We start from the raw sequence: 9221 nt of genomic DNA, 5'->3' as shown, positions 1-9221 counted from the left end.
GCGGTACATGAGGCGGGACGTGCCAGTGTCCCGCTATGTTAGGGCTGAGGGAAACTGTCATGGTGTACAGTAAGGTTGTCATACAGTGTGTAATGTTAATAATGTCTTTCCCACTAAGATGTAATAAAAAAGGACTGTTTAATCCCTGTGTAATGTTTTGGTATGAGGCAATGCGTAACGTACCTTGAGTAACCCATATATATATATATATATATATATATATATATATATATATATATATATATATATATATATATATATATATATATATATATATATATATATGTGTGTGTGTGTGTGTGTGTGTGTGTGTGTGTGTGTGACTAAAATACTCTTCGATGATATCCAATATTTAGAGAAAGTTGGCAAATGCACATCCTCAAATATATTATAGGCTTCAATTCTTGCTCAATATATGTACTCGTATATGTATGTGTATATATATATATATATATATATATATATATATATATATATATATATATATATATATATATATATATATATATATATATATATATATATATATATATATATATATAATAATAATAAACGGTTTATTATTTAGGCAGTTGACAAACTGAAAATGTACATAGGGGCAATATATATATATATATATATATATATATATATATATATATATATATATATATATATATATATATATATATATATATATATATATATATATATATATATATATATATATATATATATATATATATATATATATATATATATATATATATATATATACATATATGTGTGTGTGTGTGTGTGTGTGTGTGTGTGTTGACACTGCTTAACCAGATTTTTCTTCATATTTTCAGACAACGAATGGTTTCTCACCTTCTGATAGTCACTCTTACTGTCATTATTGCAACGCCACATGTCGGCTGCATGCAAGGCATCGAAGAACTGGTGGAAAACATGTACCGAATTGTTGGTACATACATGGGCGATTGTCACTTGGTGTTCATGACCACTAGACCAAATTCGGACCTGTTATCTGTTTTGCACAGGCAAGAAATTTATTTTTTATTTTACTCATATTATTTTGTGTAATTAAGTACCAGGATTATTTGGTAATCTAAATATATATATATTTTTCTCGATCTTGATCTTTAAAGGGATCAGAGGGTGTGATCATTGTAAAAGTGTTAATGTATGCATTATATTATGTTATAGTTGAGATAGTTATACACTAGAGATAAATGTTAAGAATATCATTTTGTGATATATTACGAGGCAAAATAAAATTTAGATTTATTACGAGTACTAGGAATGGATTACTGATATTGTGATGTCATAACTAAATGAATGACTGCGTTCATTGCGGCTGTTTAGCATGGACAGGCTCAGGTCAATTCATAGTGGGATGGAATTTACGTTATTGGGGAAGCCGACCTATAGCTTAACTAAGCACCTAACAGTACAAAGGAGTGAGCCTTGTTTAGGTACTTGGGTGGAATGTCCGCTGGATTAGTAGTAAGTTGAGTGGAAGATGAGTGACTTCCTTGCTTGAGATCTGTGGTGTAATTGATCGCTTCCCGAGTGTAACCGCTGCTTAACGGAGAGGGTTCATAAAAGTTTGGGTCCAGGACTTTGGATCTGTTTGATTCCAGATCCTCGCTGGTCAACCCTTTTTTAAAGGTGGGTTATTAAACTTAAATTGATAACAATGCCTACCACAATTAAATCGTTATTCTGTTGGAAATATATTTCTGACATAATTCCGCCAACGAGAGAGATAAAAAAAAATATAGATATAGAAAATAAAGGAGAAAAGTTAAATTTAGCCGGCTGCGATTTTAGTTTTGCATAAGTCTACGGAGCGTTTCGCCACTTGTAGGGGTCGTTGGTTAGACAGGCCTTTGGAGATGGACATTGTCAGCATAGGTTGTTACATCGGTTGCACTTAGTTCAAGTGGATACAGTCTGGCAACGGGACAAGTGATTGTGTCTGAGGAGGTCTTTGGTTTCCCTATTAACAAGTTCCCTTGCCCATTATAATAAAGATAGGCACAAGCTTCATGTTTGAATCTGATTCATGCTGTGTTGTAGTTATTCTAGGGATTTCTGTTTCACTTGTTATAAGTTTATTGTTAATCTCCACTGATCATGAAGTTCATCCTATTAAGATTTTAGTTCCCACAGGCCTTGTAGGAACATTCTACGGTAGATTTAATTGTTACTTGAAGCAATAAGCCTAGTGGATCAAACACTTTGATCACATATTTAAGCACGATTTTTTTGTTGTGATTTCATTAGGAGTCACTGATTTGAGAGTGTCTGCACCTGGTTTCCAGATTAATCCTAATGTATTTATTTATTTATTTATTTATTTATTTATTATTTATTTTTTTATGAGAATCTGCAGTTTGGGGTCGTTTGTTATCCATTCTCATTGCTAGAGGTGAGCTATATTGAATATTTTCTGTATTTGACAAAATTGTTTAGTAGATCCTCCTCATGGTTGTTTGTCCCCGTTAGGTTATCAATGTATAATCCTTGTTTTATATTATTAATACTGACCTGTTCTTGTATGTTAGCAAGGTGTTGAGCTATAGTGGCGTTAAGTAAGTCAGCAGGTGATTCCAAACAAATCTACCTTGAACATATAAAAGGTTCTGAGGATGAAATGAAGGACAAATTAATTAAATCTAGAAAGATAACTAGCTCAGAGAAGGCGATGAATAGCTGAAGTGTTTACTACACAAATTATAGAAGTATTTCGAAAAAAAAAAGACTTGCTTAGAGGAATGTTGTGTGTAGAGAACCTTGATAACATTGCTTTAACCGAAACTTGGTTAGATATGCTTGGAAAAGTATTTAATCCATAGGTTAAGACAGATGGTTATACACTATTCTATAAAGACAGGGAAAACAAGAGAGGAGGAGGCGTCGCATTGTACGTTAGGGACACATTACAATGTTGTATTAACAGTAGAATTAAAGCAGATAGCAAAACAGAGTCGATATGGGCAGATATTAAGTAAGGATCACAGTCAGTAGTACTGGGATTAGTATACATGTCACCGAACAGTACACATGAAATTAAGACCTCACTATGGCATGAAATAAATACAGCAGGCAGGTACAGTCAAGTATGTGTGGTAGGAAATTTGAATTTTAGGAATATCGACTGGAGCCTGATGGTGGATAACAGTAAAGCCGAGGAATTTCTTAAGATAATTCAGATTTTTTTATTTTTTATTACAGGTAATCTTAGAACCCACAAGGGGGAATAATATTCTTGATTTAATTCTAACAGGAAGGAAACAGTCATACAAGTAGAGGTTGGAGGACAGCTAGTTAACAGTGACCATTGTTAAATTAGATACACATTAATAAAATGGAAGGAAACTTTGAGAAGCAAAAAAAAAAAAGAAAAGAAAAAAAAAACATTAGTAAAATACCTAACTTTAGGATAGCAGATTTTGAGAGATTAAAAAGGTACCTCCAGGGATTTTATTGGCAACGGACGCAAGGGGAGGTAAGGTCCAGGACGGAGTTGAGAAAGATGAGGTGCAGGAAATGCCGAATAATGAGCAGATGTTTATAGCATAAGATGAGAAGCTGACATATAGTAGAACAGGAGATAGATAGGCTTAAAATGTTCGAGACACCAAGACCAGATGAAATATATCCAAGAGTACTTAAGAAATGCAGAGAGGTTATTAGTGAACCGTTACTTTCTGTCTTTAGGAAATCACTTGAGTCAGGTGAGGTACCGGTAATGTGGAGACAGGCGAATGAAATACCCATCTTTAAGAAAGGAGATAAAATTCTAACGTCTAATTGGATCTGTCAGCTTAACTTCTGTTGTAGGTAAAATAGTGCATTCAGTAAGAGCGAAGAATATTAGGGAGCATTTAGATAAACATAACTTGATAAATCAGTCACAGCATGGCTTCACAAAGGGGAGGTCTTACCTAATGAACTTGTTAAGTTTTTACAGTAAGGTTTACGAGGCGGCAGATAATGGTGGTGGTTATGACATATTATATCTGGACTAAAGCGTTTGACTCTTGAGAAAGGTTAGGGATAGATGGGAAGGTGTTAGACTGGATAATGTCGTGGCTAAGCGACAGGGGACATAAAGTTGTAATAAACAGCTCTAAATCTGATTGGGTCAAGTGATCAGTGGGGTGCCACTGTTATTTTTAATATATATCAATAACTTGGATAGTGGAATTAGTAGTGATGTTAGTAAATTTGTGGATGACAAAAAGATAGGTAGATTAATTAGGTCAGAATTGCATGATATCGCCTTGCAGGCAGATATGGATAGGATGAACGGATGAACAGACAGATGCCAAATGCAGTTTAATACCAAAAATCCAAAGTACTCAGCGTTTGTGGAGAAAATCCACACAGTAGGTACACAATAAAACTGAAGCTCTGGTAGGTTCTGGGTACGAAAATTATTTAGGAGTTATAATTATCTCTGATCTCCGTCTAAGAAAACATTACATAGAGGCCAGAAACAGGGCAAATATGGTATTAAGATTATTTATTTATTTTTTATTTTTTATTTTTTTAAGTGTTAAATGTAAAAGTCCCCAAAGTAATACTAAAATTATATTTGGCGCTGGTCAGACCTCCTCCAGACTAGGCTATGCAGTTCTGGTCCCCATATTACAGGAAGGATATAGGTCTATTAGAATCAGTACAAAGGAGAATGACTAAAAGGATACAGGGGATGAGGAGTATTCCTTAAGAAGCGAGACTGAAGCTGTTAATTAAATTTACTTTCTTTAGAGAGACGTAGTTTAAGAGGGGATCTGACAGAAGTCTTGAAGTGGAATAAGGGTTATAACAAGGGGAACGTAAGCAAAATTCTTAGGATCAGTAATCAGGACAGAACAAGAAATAACGTGTTCAAAAAAAAAAAAAAAAAGTTTAAAACAGATAAGAAGGAATTGGTCTTCACATAGAGTGGTAGATGAATGGAAAGGTCTTAATAATCAAAATGTTAGTGCTGAGTCATTAGTAGGAAGCTTTAAGAGAAGATTAGACATATTAATGGATGAGGATGATAGGTGGAATTAGGTAGGCATATTTCAAACAGGGACTGCTGTCTGTAGGCTTAATGGCTTCTTGCAGCTTCCCTTATATTCTTATATTCTTATGTTCTATAGATGTCAAAGGAAAAAAAAATTAGGATCTAATGTATCTCTTGACCACAAAAAAAAAAAAACAATATTTGTTTCTTTCATTAAATAACACAATTAAAAAAGACTTTTCTATGTCAGATATCAAGGCATATTTTTTTTGTTATCTGAATCTTAATACGTAGCACCTGAGCTAGGTCAAGTATTAAATTTGTTAGCAAGCAGTCGTTTAGGCTTAGTGAATCAGGGGGATTGCCTGTCTGAAGAATGATAGGCTATCTTTACAGGGGTGACTATGCTATCTTTTTTTTTTTTTTTTTATCCAGTGATGTGGTAAAACGTGAATATCATGGTGGTTATCATTATGTAGATCCACTCTTTCTTTCTCTATGAAATCCCTGTTTATCTTATGATTCTAATTGGTAATTACCTTAAAATATTGGTTACAATAATCTGGGTGTTTTTGATAAAGGTATTTTGAAGGCTTCTTAACCTACCTAGTATTAAGTTCATATTACTTGGTAATTAGACCTTATTTTCCTTTCAGGACAGACAGATACTGTATTTATTGTTTTGATTATCATAGCTGATGGGTGTTTCAAAATTACCTGATGATGTCTTGTTTCTTGAGCTATTTCGTTAGATAACATACCGATATGTGTATTAAGAGTGTATTAAGATCTGTCTGGCAAGGTTGATAATCTGGGTTATGAAATGTTCTTGTACTGGGCTAACCGCTAGTTTAAGTACTGAGATTACCTCCACCCGGGTATTATTTTTACCTTTATTTTGATATGTGCCACTCAGGGCATAGCCACATAGGGTAGGTAACATAACTATTGTATCCTCTCTTTCATAACCTGGATGGTTTAAGTCATGGTAATGATCAACTCCTTTCTCACCTTTCTCACCAGACGCAAGGTAGGCAATGCCTGTAAGTGTCCGGCCTCTACGAATCTTCTCCAAAGGTCTCTATCCATGAAATCCTCATCTCTGGTTATTTCTTGTAGATTTCTTCCTCTTCGTTCAGCAGCTTCTTCAACTCCCTGCATCCATCGCTTCCTAGGTCGTCCCACCGGCCTCCTGCCTAGAGGAACCCATTCCAGAAACTTCCTTGTGTATCTTGTATCTTCCATTCTTTGGACATGTCCATACCATCTCAATTTGTTCTTTTCAATTATCTTCAGTACAGATGTTATCCCTAATCTCTCTCTGGTTTCTTCATTTCTAATTCTATCAAGTCTGGTCACACCTCGGATCATTCTCAGAACTCTCATTTCTGCTGCTTGTATTTGTGAAGATGTTCTTGTTGTCATTTGTCCAAGTTTCTGACCCATATAGAAGTACTGGTCTTAGTATTGTTGTAAATATTAAGGTTTTAGCTTTTGTTGGAATATTCTTATCTTTAAGTATGGGATACAATGCACTGACATTTGCATTGTACTTCTGTATTCTATTTAAAATTTCTATATTCTGTCTGTTTTCCTCGTCGAAAAGTACTCCCAGATAACAAAATTTGTCGGTCTGCTTCAGTTTAACGTTTTCTATGTAAATATTACATTCCTCCTTTATTCTGCCAACTTTCATTATTTGTTTTTTGTTTGTTCATTCTCATTCCTTCCCTATTTAAGACATCATTCCATCTTGTCATGGCCTCTTGAAGATCTTGTTGGCTTCCTGTCACGACAGCGACATCGTCTGCATAGGCCAGCGTGATCTCTTTATCCTCCCTTACACACACTTCCTTCAGGCATCTGTCCATGTATATAATGAATAGCAAAGGAGAGAGCACTCCCCCTTGTCTCACTCCTGTCTTAATGCTAAACCATTCACTCTCCAGCTCTCTGTTCTTGACTCTGCTCTCCGTGTTCTTATATATACTCTTAATTACTCGTATCAGTTTAGAGTTTATGCCGTAGTCTTGATGTTGTAAGACTCTCCACAAGCAATCTCTTCTAATTCTATCAAAGGCTTTTTCCAGATCTATAAAAGCCACATATTTATCAATGCTCCACTCCCAATTCTTTTCCATTATCATCTTTAAAGTGAACACTAGATCTGTCGTGCTCCTATTGGGCCTGAAACCATACTGCCATATTCCTAGTTTCTCCTCGACACAGGTTCTTAATCTTTTCTCAACTATTCTTTCATACAATTTTCCAACATGAGATAACAGGGATATACCTCTATAATTTGCACAATCTGTTTTACTGCCTTTCTTATATATTGGACATACTATTGCTTTGTGCCAGTCATGGGGCACTTTCTCCTCTTTCCACGCATTACTGAAAATGTACCTCATCCACTCTACACATTCTTCCCCAGCAGCTTTAAATAGCTCTATAGGGAGCTCGTCGTCCCCTGGGGCTTTGCCGCTTCTCATCTTCTTTAGTGCCTCCTTCACTTCCTCTATACTGATCTCATTTTGGTTCTCTCCTTGTTCCTCCTGTATATCTAGATTCCGCTCTTCATCCACTTCCACATCCTCCACATTTAGAAGTTCTTGGAAGTATTCTCTCCATCTTTCTTCAATCTCATGTGGTTTTGTTAGTAGTTCTCCTGTTTTGTTCATTATTGCATATGTTGATTCGTTATTTCCTTTCCTATAGTTCTTAGCCATGCTATACAATAATTTTCTTGTTCCTTCTACGTCTCTCTCTAGATCTTGACCAATCTTGATCCACATGTCCTCCTTGGCTGCTCTTTTGGTTGCTTCTGCACTGTTTCGTTTATCTACGTAATTTTCTCTATCTTCAATGTTTCTTGTTTTCATCCATTTTCTGAAAGATCTTGTTTTTTCTTTGACTGCTTCCTTAACATCATAAGTCCACCATGCAGTACTTTTCTTTTTGGTTCCATATTTGATTTTAATACCAACTGTCTCCTCAGCTGCCCCATACACAGTGTTCTTGAATTTATTCCATTGTTCTTCTATGTTCATTTCTTCCAATTCCAGTTCGGTTGGTTTTCGTAATGTTACCAGTTGCCGCAGTGCTTGCTTCTTCTCTTCGTCCTTGAGGTTTTCCAGTTTGAATCTCTTTTGCTTTTTCTTGACTTTTTCCTTTGGTTTTACAATTTTCAATTTAGCCACCACCAACCTGTGGTCAGAGTCTAAGGACACAAATGGTATGGTCCTAACATCTTTAAATATGTTTTTCTCGTTGGTGAGAAACAGGTCAATCATTGACCTCTCAGTATATCCTTGTTGTGCTGCATTCCACCGATACCATGTCCATTTATGGCTCTCCTGATGTTTATAATAAGTATTCATAATGGACATGTTATTTATCACACAATAATCTATTATTCTTTCTCCCTCCTGGTTCCTTTCGCCAATGCTAAACTCTCCGATGACGTGCTCTACTCCATCTCTATTCTGTCCGACATGTCCATTCATGTCTCCCATGACAATGACATTCTCGTGATGTCTTATTGTTTCTGTCATTTCCTGTAGAGTTTCATAAAACTGCTCTTTCTCCCTCAGACTTCTGCCCTGTTGTGGAGCATATGTTTGGATAATGCTAATTTTTGTCTGTTCTATAGTTAACGTTATACCCATCACTCTCTCATTTCTGCAGTCCATACTGTCCATCCTTTCTGCCGTCAGTGGTGACATCATTATAGCAACCCCATGTCTTCCATCCTCATTACCACTATATATTATGATCTTACAATTTTCATGTAACTCCTATTATTGTTGTTATCTTTTGTCATGTTGGGATCAGCTAACATGGAACCTAGTTTCTCCAGTCTGATTCGGTCTTTTCTTAATCGTCTATGGGCGATTTGTTAAGGCATTTCATCTATCACTAGAGCGTAAGAAGTAGTCATTTCCCTTGTATTTATTTCTGACTTGTTTTGCTCCCTGTGAAACCTTGCAGTTGTATGTTTTTTTTTTTCTTTGTCAATTATTTTATATATTAACGACAAAAAGGGGTGTAGTTGAAAGGTTTTCTGTGATCACTGATCTAGAAGAAGCCTTAATTTTACTGTTTCACTTTCCTTTCCTATTATAGGCAACATTAGGGTAAGTAATGGCCCTCTTCTTGGGAGATGTCATAGTTAGTCTTATTGTCTTTCTTGTCTTGATCTTAGTTTGTTGTT

This window comes from Scylla paramamosain, chromosome 19, assembly GCF_035594125.1.
Source record: "Scylla paramamosain isolate STU-SP2022 chromosome 19, ASM3559412v1, whole genome shotgun sequence".
In the NCBI taxonomy this organism is placed as follows: domain Eukaryota; kingdom Metazoa; phylum Arthropoda; class Malacostraca; order Decapoda; family Portunidae; genus Scylla; species Scylla paramamosain.
The sequence above is the reverse complement of the archived record's forward strand: the minus strand, read 5'-3'. Positions refer to the sequence as shown.